The following is a 21,008-nucleotide window of genomic DNA, read 5'->3' on the forward strand; positions in this document are numbered from 1 at the left end:
GTTGAAGTTTCAGAATTTGATATCAAATACGAAGGCCAAACATCTATCAAATCCCAATTCTTAGCCAACTTTATCGCTGAGTTCTCAGTACCAGACACAGCCGAGGACTACATCAAATGGTCCTTATACGTCGACGGCTCCTCCAACCCACAAGAATGTGGAGCAGGTATCATACTTGATGATGGCCAAGGCAACGTCATCGAGCATTCCCTCCATTTTTCATTCAAAGCAAGCAACAATCAAAGTGAGTATGAAGCCTTAATTGTCGGCCTTAGACTCGCTGCTGACCTAAATATCACCGAACTTAAGGTATACTGCGACTCCTTACTCATCGTCCAGCAGGTAAACAACTTATACCAAGTAAAGGACCATTTGATTTCTAAATACCTTGACATCATACAAAATTTTCTTTCAAAATTTTCTAAATACGAAATACAGCACATACCCAGGGAGAGTAATGGCCGAGCTGACATCCTATCTAAACTCGCTAGTACTCAACCAAACAGGTCATCCCTTTACCAATCTACATTGCTTAAGCCAAGTATTGAACTAACAGAAATCTTAAGTGTTACACAGGAAGCAAACTAGAGATCTCCATACATGGACTATCTTCAGACAGGAAACTTGCCAGGCAACGTCGAAAATATCCAACACTTCCGCCGACAAGCCTCCTATTTTACAGTTTATAATAACTGCCTATATAGACGAGGATTCTCTCGTCCATTACTAAAATGTCTTTACAGAACAGAAGCCGAGCTTGCACTTGCCGAGGTACATGAAGGGATCTGTGGTACACACCTCAGAGCCCGAAGTCTATCTTCAAAAATACTCAGAGCTAGACTATACTGGCCGACAATATGACATGATTGCCATGGAAAAGTTAAAAGGTGTAACAACTACCAGAAACATTGTCCGATCACACATCTCCTGGCCGAACTCTTACACTGTTCTGAGGTAAGTTGGCCGTTCAACCAATGGGGCATAGATATCCTCAGCCCCTTCCCCACAGCAGCAGGACAGGTAAAATTCCTCGTTGTAGCAATTGATTATTTTTCCAAATGGATAAAGGCACAACCTCTAGTCAAGATTACATCACAACAAATGCTTTCTTTTATTTGGAAATATATTATTTGTCGATTCGGCATTCCTCGGCACATTATCACAGATAATGGTCGCCAGTTTGCCGATCAAAAATTCACATCCTTCTTGCAGGACTTGAAAATCAAACAACACTTTTCCTCAGTTGAGCACCCACAAACAAACGAGTTAGCTGAAGCTACAAATAAAGTAATACTACATGCTCTAAGAAAGAAACTAGATGAAGCAAAAGGCCTCTGGGCCGAGTGACGTTAGGATTTTTGTTAGTAAAGAATTTTATAAAAATATTTGCGTTGTAGATATAGTTTCTAAACCAACAAAAATCCTTTTGTGCAAACGTTTTGGTTGTTACAAGTAACAAACCCCTTTGAAATTGATAACCGAGTATTCAAACCTCGGGTCGTCTTCTCAAGGAATTGCAGGGAGGTATGTTCTTATTATTGGCTATGAAAAAGGTAAAATTGGGGTTTTGGGAATGAGGAATAAATATGGCGAATAATTTAAATGACAATTAAAATAAATAAATACTGTAAAGCAAACTTTTGGCAAGGTATGAGAAATTGGAAGTTCAGACTTTGTTATCCTTAGCAATAATAATGAAAGTTGAATCTTAATTCCACTTAGTCAACCTTTGCTAAAGCAAAGGAAAGTCAAGGGACTAATTAGTTGACCTTCGAATCCTATTTATTTCCTAAGAAAAAGTTGGGATTATTGAAGTTCAGTTTAATTAGCAAAGATAACAGTTATCAATTATGTTGAGCTAAGATAACTCCTGAGTTACTGATTTCTTAACCAAGACCAAAAGGAAGAAAATTAAATCTACTGGAATAACAATATCTACAGATTGGGGATAATAAGAAGGGACAATCATAAACTGAAATACCTCAGATATCATTAAATAATAAAATCATCATGAAAGTGGCATAGGCCAAATAGGCAACATAACTAATACAAGCAAGCATTCAATTGTCTGAAAATAAGAGATAAATATAAAGTAAAAGAACATTGAACCTGGGATCGAGAGTTACTCCTAAAACTAAGAGAAGTCCTAAATCCTAAATCCTAAAGAGAGAGAGGAGAGAACCTCTCTCAAAACTAGATCTAAATCATGGAAAGTGACTAAAAAAATGCCGAGCTCTTCTTCAATGGATGCATTCCTCCACTTCATAACCTTTGGTCTATGACTTCTGGACTTAGATTTGGGCCAAAAAGGGCTTCAGAATCCGCTATGAACGTTTTCTGCAATTTCTGGTGCGTGGCCTCTGTCACGCGTCCGCGTGGGTCACGCAGTCGCGTCGATTGGAGTTTTCCTTGTCGCGTGGTCGCGTCAGTCATGCGGCCGCGTCGTATGCGATTGGCTCAAGATGCGCAGTCGCGTTAGTCATGCGGCCGCGTCGCTGTTTCTTCACTCTTGGCACGCGGTTGCGTCGTCCATGCGGCCGCGTCGCTGCCAGTTTCTCCGAAACTCCGTTTTGTGCTTTCCTTCCATTTTTGTATGTTTCCTTTCCATTCTTTAAGTCATTCCTGCCTTAGAAGATCTGAAACTACTCAACACACTAATCATGGCATCAAATGGAAATAAAGGTAATTAAAATAATTAATTCTAAAGCATAGGAAACATGTTTTTCACATACATCACATAATAAGGGAGAGAAAGTAAAACCATGCAATTAATATGAATAAGTGGGTGAAGGATTGAATAAATCACTCAGATTAAGCACAAAATATATCATAAAATATGGGTTTATCAACCTCCCCACACTTAAGTAATAGCATGTCCTCTTGCTATGTCCAAGGTAAAAAGTAAGGTTGAAATGGTTGAATGCCGTGCAATACAATTCTAATCTAAATGCAACTAACTAAATGCATGATGCAATTCTAATTTTATTCACTCATATATAAAGCTTATATGTAGTTAAATCAATTTACATTCTCAAGGAATCATATATATATAGCCAACCTTAGATAATGATAAAGCACTTTTACAATTGAGATGGGAGAGAAAAACATTTTATAAACTTGCAAGACAATTAGTAATTTAAGCAGAGATATATGTTAATAAGTTAGTGAGCCCTTACTGGATTTTGTGTTTACTCTCTAGTCACTCAGTGTTTATTGGGTTAATCACTCTATTCTTCTTTTTATCCTTACTTTCTATAACTTTGTTCTTCATCTAATCAATCAACAATTATAAAATATAGACATACCAAAAATTATGAGGTCTTTAATTAAGGTTGTAATGGGGCCAAGGTAAAGGTGAGGGTATATGTATAAGGCTAAGTGAGCTGATAAGTGAATCCTTAATTAGTCTAAGATCTCACCTAACATACATAATTTCTAAAGTAAAGCTTCTTTACCTATTTTCCCACATTTTTTTTTCACTTTTTATGTCACATGCTCATATTTTGTTCTTATACCATGTGCATTTGCTTTAATTTGATCTTTTTTTTTTAAATGCACATGGTAATTAGTTATTTTAATTTTACATGAGAATGCTTCCCAAAATGTCTTTATTCTTTTTAACTTTTCTACCTTTGTTTCTATCATCCATGTTCCCAAAAAGTTTTTCCACACTTAAACAATTACACTATTTCTATCTTAAGCTAACCAAGGATTGAACTTGGGATTTTTTTTTAAATTGTTTTTCTGCTTAAGGTTAGTAATGTGGTTATAAAACAAAAGGGATTAAAAGGCTCAATAGGGTTAACAAGGGTGATGTAAAAGGTAGGCTTTATTTGGGAATAGTGAGTTAAAATCAAACAAGGCCTCAATCACTCTCTTGGTATGTACCTATATTCTATAATCGGACATATAGATTAAAACAAAGCAAAGAACACCAAAATAAAAAAGAAGGGTGGAACACACAGGAATAAGATGTTATGGTTTAAATGTAACCATACAATTAAGCTCAAAAACTCACAGGCTGTATGTTCTCAAACTCATAAATCATATATCAATTATGTATGTCATGGAGGTTTAGTTAAAAATTCCCATTATTCTCAATGTAAAATATATGGGATGGCTAAAGTTTTAGTGTTCCTCCTTGATGAAATGTTGTTAACTTAACTACATGATGTAATACTTTATATACAAAGTGTGTGGATTGTTTTGATCTTGTTTAAATTTCCTAGTCTACTCCTTTTATTTTGATCAAATAAACTATTATATGTCAAAAGGGTAAACTATACTAATTAATCCACATACTCTATAGCTAATAAGTTAGAACTGCAAACTAAACTAAATGGCTAAAATATGAACTAAAGTGCAAAATGCAGAAATAGAGTAAAAATACATAGTAGCAATGTATAAGTATTAGAAAATAAAAATAAAAATAAAGAGAAAAATATAGAAAAATAGCCAAAATAAAAAAAAAGAATGGTCTGTAGTGGTTCACCAAAATAGTATGCCAAAGATGGCGACCTCCCCACACTTAAAATAAAGCATCGTCCTCGATGCTCACTCAAGCTGGGTGTGAAGGGGTGTCATCACTGGTAGGGTGGATAGTTGGAGTCTCTGTGGTGGTGGTCTGAGGATCTGTCTGCTGCAGAGGAGGTGCTGACTGAATGGGGATCTCTGGATCTGTAGCCTGGATGTGATGTGGGACCTCCTGCTGTGGTGCAGTGTGCTCTGTGCCTGCCTGCAAAGTCCCGCTCTATGGATGGGTCTCCTCCTCGTGCTCATCCGCCTCCTCCTCAGATGGCTCAGATGGTGTGTCAGGCTCGGAGGGGATGTCGCCGCCAGATCGAATCAATAGCTTCAGGTGCTCATAGCGTCGCCTGTTGCGATGCTCAGATCTCGCATACCGGTGCCGGTTACGGCGCTGCATTCCGTCGAGCTGCTGAAACAGGCGGTGCACAAGGTAATAAACTGGCTCTGAGGCAGGTGGAGGTGTGGTGCACGAAATTGTGATCATCAATGGCGCCATCAACATGGTACGCTCAATTGCAATCTCAACTCTTTATCACAACTTCGCACAACTAACCAGCAAGTGCACTGGGTCGTCCAAGTAATAAACCTTACGCGAGTAAGGGTCGATCCCACGGAGATTGTTGGTATGAAGCAAGCTATGGTCACCTTGTAAATCTCAGTCAGGCAGATTCAAATGGTTATGGATGATATATGAATAAAACATAAAGATAAAGATAGAGATACTTATGTAATTCATTGGTGGGAATTTCAGATAAGCGTATGAAGATGCTTTGTCCCTTCCGTCTCTCTGCTTTCCTAATGTCTTCATCCAATCCTTCTTACTCCTTTCCATGGCAAGCTGTATGTTGGGCATCACCGTTGTTAGTGGCTACAATCCCGTCCTCTCAGTGAAAATGATCCAAATGCTCTGTCACAGCACGGCTAATCATCTGTCGGTTCTCAATCAGGTTGGAATAGAATCCATTGATTCTTTTGCGTCTGTCACTAATGCCCAGCCTTCAGGAGTTTGAAGCTTGTCACAGTCATTCAATCATTGAATCCTACTCAGAATACCACAGACAAGGTTTAGACCTTCCGGATTCTCTTGAATGCCGCCATCAATTCTAGCTTATACCACGAAGATTCTGATTAAGAAATCCAAGAGATATCCACTCAATCTGAGGTTGAACGGAGGTGGTTGTCAGGCACACGTTCATAGGTGAGAATGATGATGAGTGTCACGAATCATCACATTCATCAAGTTGAGGAACAAGTGATATCTTAGAACAAGAATAAGCCGAATTGAATAGAAGAACAATAGTAATTGCATTAATACTCGAGGTACAACAGAGCTCCACACCTTAATCTATGGTGTGTAGAAACTCCACCGTTGAAAATACATAAGAACAAGGTCTAGGCATGGCCGTGAGGCCAGCCCCCAAAACTTGATCAAAAGATGATCTAAAGATCTAAAAATCTCCCTATTTGAAAATACAATAGCAAAAGGTCCTATTTGTAGAGAACTAGTAGCCTAGGGTTTACAGAAATGAGTAAATGACATAAAAATCCACTTTCGGGCCCACTTGGTATGTGCTTGGGCTGAGCATTGAAGCTTTCATATGTAGAGACTTTTCTTGGAGTTAAACGCCAGCTTTTATGCCAGTTTGGGCGTTTAACTCCCATTCTTGTGCCAGTTCCGGCGTTTAACGCCGGGCATTCCTGAGCTGATTTGGAATGCCAGTTTGGGCCATCAAATCTCGGGCAAAGTATGGACTATTATACATTTCTGGAAAGCCCAGGATGTCTACTTTCCAACGCCGTTAAGAGCGCGCCAATTGGGCTTCTGTAGCTCCAGAAAATCAACTTCGAGTGCAGGGAGGTCAGAATCCAACAGCATCTGCAGTCCTTTTCAGCCTCTGAATCAGATTTTTGCTCAGGTCCCTGAATTTCAGCCAGAAAATACCTGAAATCACAGAAAAACACACAAACTCATAGTAAAGTCCAGAAAAGTGAATTTTCACTAAAAACTAATAAAAATATAATAAAAACTAACTAAGCATACTAAAAATACACTAAAAACAATGCCAAAAAGTGTATAAATTATCCGCTTATCGCAACACCAAACTTAAATTGTTGCTTGTCCCCAAGCAACTGAAAATCAAATAAGATAAAAAGAAGAGAATATGCAATGAATTCCAAAAACATCCATGAAGATCAGTATTAATTAGATGAGCGGGGCTTTTAGCTTTTTGCTTCTGAACAGTTTTAGCATCTCACTCTATCCTTTGAAATTCAAAATGATTGGCTTCTATAGGAACTCAGAATCCAGATAGTGTTATTGATTCTCCTAGTTAAATATGATGATTCTTGAACACAGCTACTTTATGAGTCTTGGCCGTGGCCCAAAGCACTCTGTCTTCCAGTATTACCACCGGATACATACATGCCACAGACACATAATTGGGTGAACCTTTTCAGATTGTGACTCAGCTTTGCTAGAGTCCCCAATTAGAGGTGTCCAGGGTTCTTAAGCACACTCTTTTTGCCTTGGATCACAACTTTATTAATTTTTTTCTTTTTCTCTTTTTTTTCGTTTTTTTTGTTTCTCTCTCTCTCTCTCTTTTTTTTTTTTGTATACACTGCTTTTTCTTGCTTCAAGAATCATTTTTTTATGATTTTTTAGATCCTCAGTAACATGTCTCCTTTTTTCATCATTCTTTCAAGAGCCAACATTCATGAACAACAAATTCAAAAGACATATGCACTGTTCAAGCATACATTCAGAAACCAAAATATTGCCACCACATCAAAATAATTAATTTGTTTTAAAATTCAAAATTCATGCAATTCTTCTCTTTTTCAATTAAGAACATTTTTCATTCAAGAAAGGTGATGGATTCATAGGACATTCATAACTTTAAGGCATAGACACTAAGACACTAATGATCATAAGACACAAACATAGATAAACATAAGCATGATTTTTCGAAAAACAGAAAAATAAAGAACAAGGAGATTAAAGAATGGGTCCACCTTAGTGATGGCGACTTGTTCTTCCTCTTGAAGATCTTATGGAGTGCTTGAGCTCCTCAATGTCTCTTCATTGCCTTTGTTGCTCCTCTCTCATGATTCTTTGATCTTCTCTAATTTCATGGAGGAGGATGGAATATTCTTGGTGCTCCACCCTTAGTTGTCCCATGTTGGAACTCAATTCTCCTAAGGAGGTGTTGATTTGCTCCCAATAGTTTTGTGGAGGAAAGTGCATCCCTTGAGGTATCTCAAGGATTTCATGATGAGTGGGATCTCTTGTTTGCTCCATCCTTTTCTTAGTGATGGGCTTGTCCTCATCAATGAGGATGTCTCCCTCTATGTCAACTCCAACCGAATAATAGAGGTGACAAATGAGATGAGGAAAGGCTAACCTTGCCAAGGTAGAGGACTTGTCCGCCACCTTAAAAAGTTCTTGGGCTATAACCTCATGAACTTCTACTTCCTCTCCAATCATGATGCTATGAATCATGATGGCCCGGTCTATAGTAACTTCGGACCGGTTGCTAGTGGGAATGATTGAGCGTTGGATAAACTCCAACCATCCCCTAGCCACGGGCTTGAGGTCATGCCTTCTTAGTTGAACCGGCTTCCCTCTTGAATTTCTCTTCCATTGAGCGCCCTCTTCACAAATGTCTATGAGGACTTGGTCCAACCTTTAATCAAAGTTGACCCTTCTAGTGTAAGGGTGTTCATCTCCTTGCATCATGGGCAAGTTGAATGCCAACCTTACATTTTTCGGACTGAAATCCAAGCATTTCCCCCGAACCATTGTAAGCCAATTCTTTGGGTTTGGGTTCACACTTTGATCATGGCTCTTGGTGATCCATGCATTGGCATAGAACTCTTAAACCATTAAGATTCCGACTTGTTGAATGGGGTTGGTGAGAACTTTCCAACCTCTTCTTCGAATCTCATGTCGGATCTTCGGGTATTCACTCTTTTTGAGTTTGAAGGGGACCTTGGGGATCACCTTCTTCATGGCCACAACTTCATAGAAGTGGTCTTGATGCACCCTTGAGATGAATCTCTCCATCTCCCATGACTTGGAGGTGGAAGCTTTTGCCTTCCCTTTCCTCTTTCTAGAGGTTTCTCCAGCCTTGGGTGCCATATATGGTTATGGAAAAACAAAAAGCAATGCTTTTACCACACCAAACTTAAAAGGTTTGCTCGTCCTTGAGCAAAAGAAGAAAAAAGAGAGTAGAAGAAGACGAAATAGAGGAGATGGAGATGGCTTTGTGGTTCGGCCAAAGGGGGAGAAGTAGGGTTTAGGTTGTGTGCAAATCAAGGAGTGAAGATGGGTTTATATAGGGGTGGAGAGAGGGGTATGGTTCGGTTATGAATGGGTGGGTTTGGGAGGGAAAGTGGTTTGAATTTGAATGGTGAGGTAGGTGAGGTTTTTTGAAGGATGGATGTGAGTGGTGAAGAGAATAGTGGGATTTGATAGGTGAGGGGTTTTTGGGGAAGAGTGGTTGAGGTGATTGGTGAATGGGTGAAGAAGAAGAAAGAGGGTGGTGTAGGTGGGGATCCTGTGGGGTCCACAGATCCTAAGGTGTCAAGGAAAATTCATCCCTGCACCAAGTGGCGAGCGAAAATGCTCTTTATGCCAATTCTGGCGTTAAACGCCGGGCTGGTGCCCATTTCTGGTGTTTAACGCCAACTTCTTGCCCTTTCCTGGCGTTTAACGCCAGTCTGGTGCCCCTTTCTGGCGTTAAACGCCCAGAATGGTGCCAGACTGGGCGTTAAACGCCCATTTGCTGCCCTTACTGACGTTTAAACGCCAGCAAGATCTTCCTCCAGGGTGTGCTGTTTTTCTTTCTGTTTTTCATTCTGTTTTTGCTTTTTCAACTGATTTTGTGACTTCTCATGATCATCAACCTACAGAAAACATAAAATAACAAAGGAAAGTAGATAATTATAACATTGGGTTGCCTCCCAACAAGCGCTTCTTTTAATGTCAGTAGCTTGACATTAGGCTCTCATTGAGCCTCACAGATACTCAGAGCAATGTTGGAACCTCCCAACACCAAACTTAGAGTTTGAATGTGGGGGTTCAACACCAAACTTAGAAGTTGGTTGTGGCCTCCCAACACCAAACTTAGAGTTTGGCTGTGGGGGCTCTGTTTGGCTCTGTTTTGAGAGAAGCTCTTCATGCTTCCTCTCTATGGTAACAGAGGGATATCCTTGAGCCTTAAACACAAAGGATTCTTCATTCACTTGAATGATCAATTCTCCTCTGTCAATATCAATCACAGCCTTTGCTGTGGCTAGGAAGGGTCTGCCAAGGATGATGGATTCATCCATGCACTTTCCAGTCTCTAGGACTATAAAATCAGCAGGGATGTAATGGTCTTCAACGTTTACCAAAACATCCTCTACAAGTCCATAAGCTTATTTTCTTGAATTGTCTGCCATCTCTAGTGAGACTCTTGCAGCTTGCACCTCAAAGATCCCTAGCTTCTCCATTACAGAGAGAGGCATGAGGTTTATACTTGACCCTAGGTCACACAGAGCCTTCTTAAAGGTCATGGTGCCTATGGTACAAGGTATTGAAAACTTCCCAGGATCTTGTCTCTTTTGAGGTAATTTCTGCCTAGACAAGTCATCCAGTTCTTTGGTGAGCAAAGGGGGTTCATCCTCCCAAGTCTCATTACCAAATAACTTGTCATTTAGCTTCATGATTGCTCCAAGGTATTTAGCAACTTGCTCTTCAGTGACATACTCATCTTCTTTAGAGGAAGAATACTCATCAGAGCTCATGAATGGCAGAAGTAAATCCAATGGAATCTCTATGGTCTCAGTGTGAGCCTCAGATTCCCATGGTTCCGCGTTAGGGAACTCATTGGAGGCCAGTGGACATCCATTGAGGTCTTCCTCAGTGGCGTTCACTGCCTCTTCCTCCTCTCCTAGTTCGGCCATGTGGATCATGTTAATAGCCTTACATTCTCCTTTTGGATTCTCTTCTGTATTGCTTGGAAGAGTACTAGGAGGAAGTTCAGTAACTCTCTTACTCAGCTGTCCCACTTGTGCCTCTAAATTCCTAATGGAGGACCTTGTTTCAGTCATGAAACTTTGAGTGGTTTTGATTAGATCAGAGACCATGATTGCTAAGTCAGAGTGGTTCTGCTTAGAATTCTCTGTCTGTTGCTGAGAAGATGATGGAAAAGGCTTGCCATTGCTAAACCTGTTTCTTCCACCATTATTGTTGTTGAAACCTTGTTGAGGTCTCTATTGATCCTTCCATGAGAGATTTGGATGATTTCTCCATGAAGAATTATAGGTGTTTCCATAAGATTCTTCTATGTAATTCACCTCTTCCATTGAAGGGTTCTTAGGATCATAAGCTTCTTCTTCAGATGAAGCATCCTTAGTACTGCCTGGTGCAGCTTGCATTCCAGACAGACTTTGAAAAATCAAATTGACTTGCTGAGTCAATATTTTGTTCTGAGCCAATATGGCATTAAGAGTATCAATCTCAAGAACTCCTTTCTTCTGATTCGTCCCATTGTTCACAGGATTCCTTTCAGAAGTGTACATGAATTGGTTATTTGCAACCATTTCAATGAGCTCTTGAGCTTCTGCAGGCGTCTTCTTCAGATGAAGAGATCCTCCAGCAGAGCTATCCAATGACATCTTGGACAGTTTAGATAGACCATCATAGAAGATACCTATGATGCTCCATTCAGAAAGCATGTTAGAAGGACACTTTCTGATCAATTGTTTGTATCTTTCCCAAGCTTCATAGAGGGATTCACCTTCCTTCTGTCTGAAGGTTTGGACTTCCACTCTAAGCTTACTCAATTTTTGAGGTGGAAAGAACTTTGCCAAGAAGGCATTGACTAGCTTTTCCCAAGAGTTCAGGCTTTCTTTAGGTTGTGAGTCCAACCATATCCTAGCTCTCTCTCTTACAGCAAAAGGGAATAGCATAAGTCTGTAGACTTCAGGGTCAACCCCATTAGTCTTGACAGTATCACAGATTTGCAAGAATTCAGCTAAAAACTGATGAGGATCTTCCAATGGAAGTCCATGGAACTTGCAATTTTGTTGCATTAGAGAAACTAATTGAGGCTTAAGCTCAAAGTTGTTTGCTCCAATGGCAGGTGTTTCGAGGGTTACCTAAAACTGTAGGCCGATCTTGGATGAGATCGTCTGTGTTGGTCAGAACCGACGTGTCCGGTAGGTGTACGGCGGCCGGAGTTGATGTGTCCGACTTGTTGGACTTGGTAGTGGTGCTGATCCTTCGTCCCTGGAGGGTGGGGGGTACCTGCAAGGGACTCCGATGCTTAAGTTAGCAAGGGTATTAAGCAGGTATTGAGTAGAATCAGAGTATGAGTTATACCTGGGTGCTCCAGCGTATTTATAATGGTGAGATGTGGCCTCCTGTGGATAAGATAAGTTAGTTTATCTTATCTTATCTTTTATCTTATCTTTAAGTGAGGTCATCTTTTAAGGGAACCCCCTTTATCTCTATGGGCTTGGGCTGCCCTTTTGGTGGACGAAATTGTGATCCATGTTCTTTTGTACTTGTATGAAATCATTATTATGGCATTGGTTGTTTTCACAACTCCGTTCAACTAACCAGCAAGTGTACTGGGTCGTCCAAGTAATAAACCTTACGCGAGTAAGGGTCGATCCCACAGAGATTGTTGGTATGAAGCAAGCTATGGTCACATTGTAAATCTCAATTAGGCAGATTAAAATTGTTTATGGTTTCGAAAATTATATAAAAAGAAGAAATAATAAAAGGGATAGAATACTTATGCAGATTCATTGGTGAGAATTTCAGATAAGCATATGGAGATACTATATGGCTCAAGGACGCCTGCTTTCCTACTGCTTCAATTCAATCCTTCTTACTCCTTTCCATGGCAAGCTGTGTATAGGGGTTCACCATTCGACGATGGCTACTTTAAATCCTCTCGGGAAAATGGTCCTCTGCGGCTGTCACTCGCATGGCTAATCGTCTGGAGGCATCACCTGGCCGAAGGCTACATCCCATCCTCGCAGTGAAAACTACGCTCACGCGCTCTGTCACAGCACGGCTAATCACTGGTTGGTTCCCGCGCCTACTGGAATAGAATCCCTTGATTCTTTTGCGTCTGTCACTAACGCCCAGCACTTGCGAGTCTGAAGCACGTCACAGTCATTCATTACCGGAATCCTACTCGGAATACCACAGACAAGGTGAGACTTTCCGGATTCCCAGGATCCTACTCGGAATACCACAGACAAGGTGAGACTTTCCGGATCCTCATAAATGCCGCCATCCATCTAGCTTATACCACGAAGATTCTGTTGGGGAATTTAAGAGATACACATTCAAGCTCTGTTGCATGTAGAACAGAAGTGGTTGTCAATCACGTGCGTTCATAAGTGAGAATGATAATGAGGGTCATATAATCATCACATTCATCATGTTCTTGGGTGCGAATGAATATCTTGGAATAAGAATAAGAGAGAATTGAATAAAATAAAATAGAATTGCATCAATACTTGAGGTACAGCAGAGCTCCACACCCTTAATCTATGGTGTGCAGAAACTCCACTGTTGAAAATACATAAGTAAAAGGTTCAGGCATGGCCGAATGGCCAGCCCCCTAAAACGTGATCAATAGCCTCTAAGGATGAAGAATAAAACAAAACTGAGACCAAAGATGTCTAATACAATAGTTAAATGTTCTATTTATAATAAACTAGCTCCTAGGGTTTACATGAGTAAGTAATTGATGCATAAATCCACTTCCGGGGCCCACTTGGTGTATGCTTGGGCTGAGCTTGATCAATCCACGAGCTGAGGCTTCTCTTGGAGTTGAACTCCGAGTTACGACGTGTTTTGGGCGTTCAACTCCGGATCATGACGTTTTTCTGGCGTTTAACTCCAGACAGCAGCATGAACTTGGCGTTCAACGCCAAGTTACGTCATCAATTTCCGAATAAATTATGGACTATTATATATTGCTGGAAAGATCTGGATGTCTACTTTCCAACGCGGTTGAGAGCGCGCCATTTGGAGTTCTGTAGCTCCAGAAAATCTATTTCGAGTGCAGGGAGGTCAGATTCTAACAGCATCAGCAGTCCTTTTGTCAGCCTTTTTCAAAGTTTTGCTCAAGTCCCTCAATTTCAGCCAGAAATTACCTGAAATCATAGAAAAACACACAAACTCATAGTAAAGTCTAGAAATGTGAATTTAACATAAAAACTAATGAAAACATCCCTAAAAGTAGCTTGAACTTACTAAAAACTACCTAAAAACAATGCCAAAAAGCGTATAAATTATCCGCTCATCACAACACCAAACTTAAATTGTTGCTTGTCCCCAAGCAACTGAAAATCAAATAGGATAAAAAGAAGAGAATATACTATAAATTCCAGAATATCAATGAATATCAATTATAATTAGATGAGCGGGACTTGTAGCTTTTTGCTTCTGAACAGTTTTGGCATCTCACTTTTTCCTTTGAAGTTCAGAATGATTGGCTTCTCTAGGAACTTAGAATTTCGGATAGTGTTATTGACTTTCCTAGTTAAGCATGTTGATTCTTGAACACAGCTACTTATGAGTCTTGGCCGTGGCCCTAAGCACTTTGTTTTCCAGTATTACCACCAGATACATAAATGCCACAGACACATAACTGGGTGAACCTTTTCAGATTGTGACTCAGCTTTGCTAGAGTCCCCAGTTAGTGGTGTCCAGAACTCTTAAGCACACTCTTTTTTGCTTTGGATCACGACTTTAACCACTCAGTCTCAAACTTTTCACTTGGACCTTCATGACACAAGCACATGGTTAGGGACAGCTTGATTTAGCCGCTTAGGCCTGGATTTTATTTCCTTGGGCCCTCCTATCCATTGATGCTCAAAGCCTTGGATCCTTTTTACCCTTGCCTTTTGGTTTTAAGGGCTATTGGCTTTTTCTGCTTGCTTTTTCTTTTTCTTTCTAAATTTTTTTTTTGCCATTTTTTTTTCACAAGCTTCTTCTTTTTCACTGCTTTTTCTTGCTTCAAGAATCAATTTCATGATTTTTCAGATCCTCAATAACATTTCTCTTTGTTCATCATTCTTTCAAGAGCCAACAATTTTAACATTCATAAACAACAAGATCAAAAATATGCACTGTTTAAGCATTCATTCAGAAAACAAAAAGTATTGTCACCACATCAATATAATTAAACTAAATTCAAGGATAAATTCGAAATTCATGTACTTCTTGTTCTTTTGAATTAAAACATTTTTCATTTAAGAGAGGTGAAGGATTAATGGATTTTATTCATAGCTTTAAGGCATGGTTACATACTAATGATCATGAAATAAAGACACAAAACATAAATAAACACAATATTAAAAACCGAAAAACAGAAAGAAATAAAGAACAAGGAATGAATCCACCTCTAGTGGCGTCTTCTTCTTGAAGGACCAATGATGTTCTTTAGCTCTTATATGTCCCTTCCTTGCCTTTGTTGCTCCTCCCTCATTGCTCTTTGATCTTCTCTTATTTCTTGGAGAATGATGGAGTGCTCATGATGTTCCACCCTTAATTGTTCCACATTGTGACTCAAACCTTCTAAAGAAGTGTTGAGTTGCTCCCAATAGTTGTTTGGAGAAAAGTGCATCCCTTGAGGCATCTCAGGGATTTCTTGATGATGAACTTCCTCATGCACCTCTTGAGAACCGTGAGGAGCTTCTCTTGCTTGCTCCATCCTTTTCTTGGTAATGGGCTTGTCTTCTTCAATGGAGATGTCTCCTTCTATGATAACTCCAGCTGAGTAACATAGATGGCAAATAAGGTGAGGAAAAGCTAGCCGTGCCATAGGTGAGGGCTTGTCGGCTATTTTGTAGATTTCATTGGAGATGACCTCATGAACTTCTACTTCCTCTCCAATCATGATGCCATGAATCATGATGGCCCGATCCATAGTAACTTCAGATCGGTTGCTAGTAGGAATGATGGAGAGTTGAATGAACTCCAACCATCCTCTAGCTATAGGCTTGAGGTCCAGTCTTCTTAGTTGGACTGGCTTGCCTTTGGAGTCTCTCTTCCATTGAGCTCCTTCCACACAAATGTCCATAAGGACTTGGTCCAACCTTTGATCAAAGTTGACCCTTCTAGTGTAGGGGAGTTCATCACCTTGCATCATAGGCAAGTGGAATGCCAACCTTACATTTTTCGGACTGAAATCCAAGTATTTCCCCCTAACCATTGTGAGATAATTCTTTGGACTTGGGTTCATACCTTGGTCATGGTTCCTAGTGATCCATGCATTGGCATAGAACTCTTGAACCATTAAGATTCCGACTTGTTGCATGGGGTTGGTTAAGACTTCCCATCCTCTTCTTCGGACTTCATGTCGGATCTCCGGATACTCATTTTTCTTGAGCTTGAAAGGGACCTCAGGGATCACCTTCTTCTTTGCCACAACATCATAGAAGTGGTCTTGATGGCTCTTGGAGATGAATCTTTTCATCTCCCATGACTCGGAGGTGGAAGCTTTTGCCTTCCCTTTTCCTTTTCTAGAGGATACTCAGGCCTTAGGTGCCATTGGTAATGGAAAAACAAAAAAAAGCTTATGCTTTTACCACACCAAACTTAAAATATTGCTCGCCCTCGAGCAATAAAAAAGAAAGAAGAAGAAGAAGAAGAAAATATGGTAAAGAGGGAGAGAAGTAGGTTCGGCTTAGGGGAAGAAGAAGGGGTTGTGTTGTGTGAAAATGAAGTATAAGGGAAGGGTATTTATAGGGAAAGGGGGGGAGGTATGTTCGGCCATTTGGGTGGGAATGGGAGGGAAATTGGTTTGAATTTTTGAAGGTAGGTGGGGTTTATGGGGAAGAGTGGATGGATGTGAGTGGTGAATGGGGTAATTGGGAAGAGGAATTGAGGTGATTGGTGAAAGGTGTTGGGAAGTGTAACATGGGGAAGAGTGATTTTTGGATTAGGAGAGTGTGATTAGGATTAAAAGGTAAGGTGGGAATATGTTAGGTGGGGATCCTGTGGGGTCCACAGATCTTGAGGTTATCCTGTGGGGTCCACAGATCCTGAGGTGTCAAAGAATTCCATCCCTGCACCAAATAAGCATGTAAAATGCCTTCGTGCATCATTCTGGCATTTAAACGCCCATTGGTGCACATTCTGGGCGTTCAACACCCATGTAAAGCATGTTTCTGGCGTTGAACGCCAGTTTCATGCTTGTTACTGGCGTTCAGCGCCAATTTTCCTCTCTGGGCACATTCCTGGCGTTCAGCGCCAGAATGTTGCTTGTTTCTGGCGTTCAGCGCCAGAATGGTGCTCTGTTCTGGCGTTGAACGCCAGCCAGATGCATCTTACTGGCGTTGAACGCCAGCCTGTGCGTCCTCCAGGGTGAAAATTTTTTTCTGCTGTTTTTGATTCTGTTTTTAATTTTTATGATTTTTTCGTGACTCCTCATGATCATGTACCTAATAAAACACAAAATAACAATAAAATAGAATAACATAAAATTAGATAAATAAAATTGGGTTGCCTCCCAACAAGCGCTTCTTTTAATGTCAATAGCTTGACAGTGGCTCTCATGGAGCCACAAGGTGATCAGGTCAATGTTGTATAGTTGTCCACACCAAACTTAGAGTTTGGATATGGGATCTTAACACCAAACTTAGAGTTTGGTTGTGGCCTCACAACACCAAACTTAGAGTTTGACTGTGGGGGCTCTTCTTGACTCTGAACTGAAAGAAGCTCTTCATGCTTACTCTCTTCTGTCACTGAGGGATGGCCATGTGCCTTAAACACAAGGTAGTCTCCATTCAATTGAAGGACTAACTCACCTCTGTTGACATCTATCACAGCTCCTGCTGTGGCTAGGAAAGGTCTTCCAAGGATGATGCAGTCATCCTCTTCCTTCCTAGTGTCTAAGATTATGAAATCAGCAGGGATGTAAAGGCCTTCAACCTTTACTAGCACGTCCTCTACTATTCCATAAGCTTGTCTTAATGACTTGTCTGCCAGTTGTAATGAGAACAAGGCAGGCTGTACCTCAATGATCCCCAGCTTCTCCATTACAGAGAGTGGCATTAGATTTATCCCTGACCCCAGATCACACAGAGCTTTTTTAAAGATCATGGTGCCTATGGTACAAGGTATTAAGAACTTGCCAGGATCTTGTTTCTTTTGAGGTAGAATTTTCTGAATCCAAGTATCCAGTTCATTAATGAGCAAGGGAGGTTCACTTTCCCAAGTCTCATTACCAAATAACTTGGCATTCAGCTTCATGATAGCTCCTAAATATTGAGCAACTTGCTCTCCAGTTACATCTTCATCCTCTTATGAGGAAGAATAGTCTTCAGAGCTCATGAATGGCAGAAGGAGATTTAATGGAATCTCTATGGTCTCTGTATGAGCCTCAGATTCCTTTGGATCCTTAATAGGAAACTCCTTCTTGCTTGAGGAACGTCCCAGGAGGTCTTTCTCATTAGGATTTTCGTCCTCCTCCTCCTTTGTGCATTCGGCCATATTGACTATGTCAATGGCCTTGCACTCTCCTTTTGGATTCTCTTCTGTATTGCTTGGGAGAATACTGGGAGGAGTTTCAATGACTTTCTTACTCAGCTGGCCCACTTGTGCCTCCAGATTTCTAATGGAGGATCTTGTTTTACTCATGAAACTGAAAGTGGCCTTTGACAGATCAGAGACTACATTGGCTAAATTAGAAGTGTTTTGTTCAGAATTCTCTGTCTGTTGTTGAGAAGATGATGGATATGGCTTGCTATTGCCCAGCCTATTACGTCCACCATTGTTAAAGCCTTGTTGAGGCTTTCGTTGATCCTTCCATGAGAAATTTGGATGATTTCTCCATGATGAGTTATAGGTGTTTCCATAAGGTTCACCCATGTAATTAACCTCTGCCATGGCAGGGTTCTCAGGATCATAAGCTTCTTCAGAAGCTGCCTCTCTAGTACTGTTGGATGCATGTTGCAATCCATTCAGATTTTGAGAGATCATGTTGACCTGTTGAGTCAACACTTTGTTCTGAGCCAATATGGCATTCAGAGTATCAATTTCAAGAACTCCTTTCTTCTGAGGTATCCCATTGTTCACGGAATTCCTCTCAGAAGTGTACATGAACTGGTTATTTGCAACCATGTCAATGAGTTCTTGAGCCTCTTCAGGCGTTTTCTTCAGATGAATAGATCCACCTGCAGAATGGTCCAATGACATTTTCGAAAATTCAGAGAGACCATAATAGAATATATCTAATATGGTCCATTCTGAGAACATGTCAGATGGACATCTTTTGGTCAGCTGCTTGTATCTTTCCCAAGCTTCATAGAGGGATTCACCATCTTTTTGTTTGAAGGTTTGAACATCCACTCTCAGCTTGCTCAGCTTTTGAGGAGGAAAGAATTTATCCAAGAAGGCAGTGACTAGCTTATCCCAGGAGTCCAGGCTATCCTTAGGTTGTGAATCCAACCATATTCTAGCTCTGTCTCTTACAGCAAAAGGGAAAAGCATGAGTCTGTAGACTTCAGGATCTACTCCATTCGTCTTTACAGTCTCACAGATCTGCAAGAACTCAGTTAAAAACTGATAAGGATCTTCAGATGGAAGTCCATAGAACTTGCAGTTTTGTTGCATTAATGCAACTAGCTGAGGTTTCAGCTCAAAGTTATTGGCTCCAATGGCAGGAATGGAGATGCTTCTTCCATCAAACTTGGACGTTGGCTTTGTGAAGTCACCAAGCATTCTCCTTGCATTATTATTATTTTCAGCTGCCATCTCCTTCTCTTGTTCAAAAATTTCTGAAAGGTTGTTTCTGGATTGTTGTAATTTAGCTTCTCTTAATTTTCTCTTCAGAGTCTTTTCAGGTTCTGGATCAATTTCAACAAGAGTGCCTTTATCCTTGTTCCTGCTCATATGAAAGAGAAGACAACAAGAAAAGAAGAGGAATCCTCTATGTCACAGTATAGAGATTCCTTTATGTTAGTAGAAAAAGAAAGGGGTAGAAGAATGAAGAAGGAGATTCGGAATTTTGGATGAAGAGAGGTGAAGAGAAGTGTTAGTAATTAAATAATTAAATAGAAGAAGAAAAGAGAAGAGAAATTTCGAAATTAATTTTGAAAGGGGGTTAGTGATTTTCGAAAATTAGAGATAAGTTGTAATTAAAATTAAAACATGAAACAATTAGTTAATTAAAAATAATTTTTGAAAAAGAGAGAGATATTTTCGAAAATAGAAAAGGGAGAATTAGTTAGGTGGTTTTGAAAAAGATAAGAAACAAACAAAAAGTTAGTTAGTTGATTGAAAAAGATTTGAAATCAAAATTGAAAAAGATAAGAAGATATTAAGTTAGATAAGATATTTTGAAATCAAATTTTGAAAAAGATAAAATAAAAGATAAAAAGATTTAATTCAAAAATTTTGAAATTATTTACTTCACTAACAAGAAACTACAAGATAAGATTCTAGAACTTAAAGATTGAACCTTTCTTAACAAGAAAGTAACAAACTTCAAATTTTTGAACCAATCACATTAATTATTAGTGAATTTTCGAAAATATGATGTAAAGATAAGGAAAAGATTTTGAAAATAATTTGAAAAATGTTTTTGAAATTTTCAAAAAATAGCAAAAAATGAAAAAGATATGATTTTTGAAAAAGATTTTAAAAAGATAAGATTTTTAAAATTGAAATTTTGACTTGACTTGTAAGAAACAACTAATTTTTAAAAATTTTTGACCAAGTCAACCCAAAATTTCGAAAATTTGGAGGGAAATAAGGAGAAGATATTTTTTGATTTTTGAATTTTTTAATTATGAGAGAGAAAAACAACAAAAATACTCAATGCATGAAATTTTTGGATCAAAACCATGAATGCATGCAAGAATGCTATGAATGTCAAGATGAACACCAAGAACACTTTGAAGATCATGATGAACATCAAGAACATAATTTAAAAAAAAATTTTTTGATGCAAAGAAAACATGCAAGACACCAAACTTAGAAATCTTTAATGCATGGACTCTAACAAACAAAAAATGCATATGAAAAACAACAAACAACACAAAACAAGAAATCATCAAGATCAAACAAGAGGACTTATCAAGAACAACTTGAAGATCATGAAGAACACTATGAATGCATGGGATTTTCGAAAAATGCAAGAAAAGATTTTTTAAAGCATGCATTTGACACCAAACCTAAAAATTGACTCAAGACTCAAGCAAGAAACACAAAATATTTTTTATTTTTATGATTTTATGATTTTTTTGTATTTTTATAAAATTTTTTTCGAAAATAAAGTTTAGAAAAACGAAAAATAAAAGAAAAATTTTGAAAAAGATTTTTGAAAAGAAAATTACCTAATCTGAGCAACAAGATGAACCGTCAGTTGTCCATACTCGAACAATCCCCGGCAACGGCGCCAAAAACTTGGTGGACGAAATTGTGATCCATGTTCTTTTGTACTTGTATGAAATCATTATTATGG

At 39.3% G+C, this 21,008-nt stretch overlaps 1 non-coding gene across 1 annotated transcript; it reads left to right on the top strand.

Moving 5' to 3' along the window:
* Positions 1-11,241: 11,241 nt before the first annotated feature.
* On the top strand, positions 11,242-11,349 carry LOC130963780 (small nucleolar RNA R71). The gene has a single exon (XR_009079899.1). It is a non-coding gene; the product is annotated as a small nucleolar RNA R71 (small nucleolar RNA).
* The last annotated feature ends 9,659 nt before the right edge of the window (positions 11,350-21,008 follow it).

This window comes from Arachis stenosperma, chromosome 2, assembly GCF_014773155.1.
Source record: "Arachis stenosperma cultivar V10309 chromosome 2, arast.V10309.gnm1.PFL2, whole genome shotgun sequence".
NCBI classification, from domain to species: domain Eukaryota; kingdom Viridiplantae; phylum Streptophyta; class Magnoliopsida; order Fabales; family Fabaceae; genus Arachis; species Arachis stenosperma.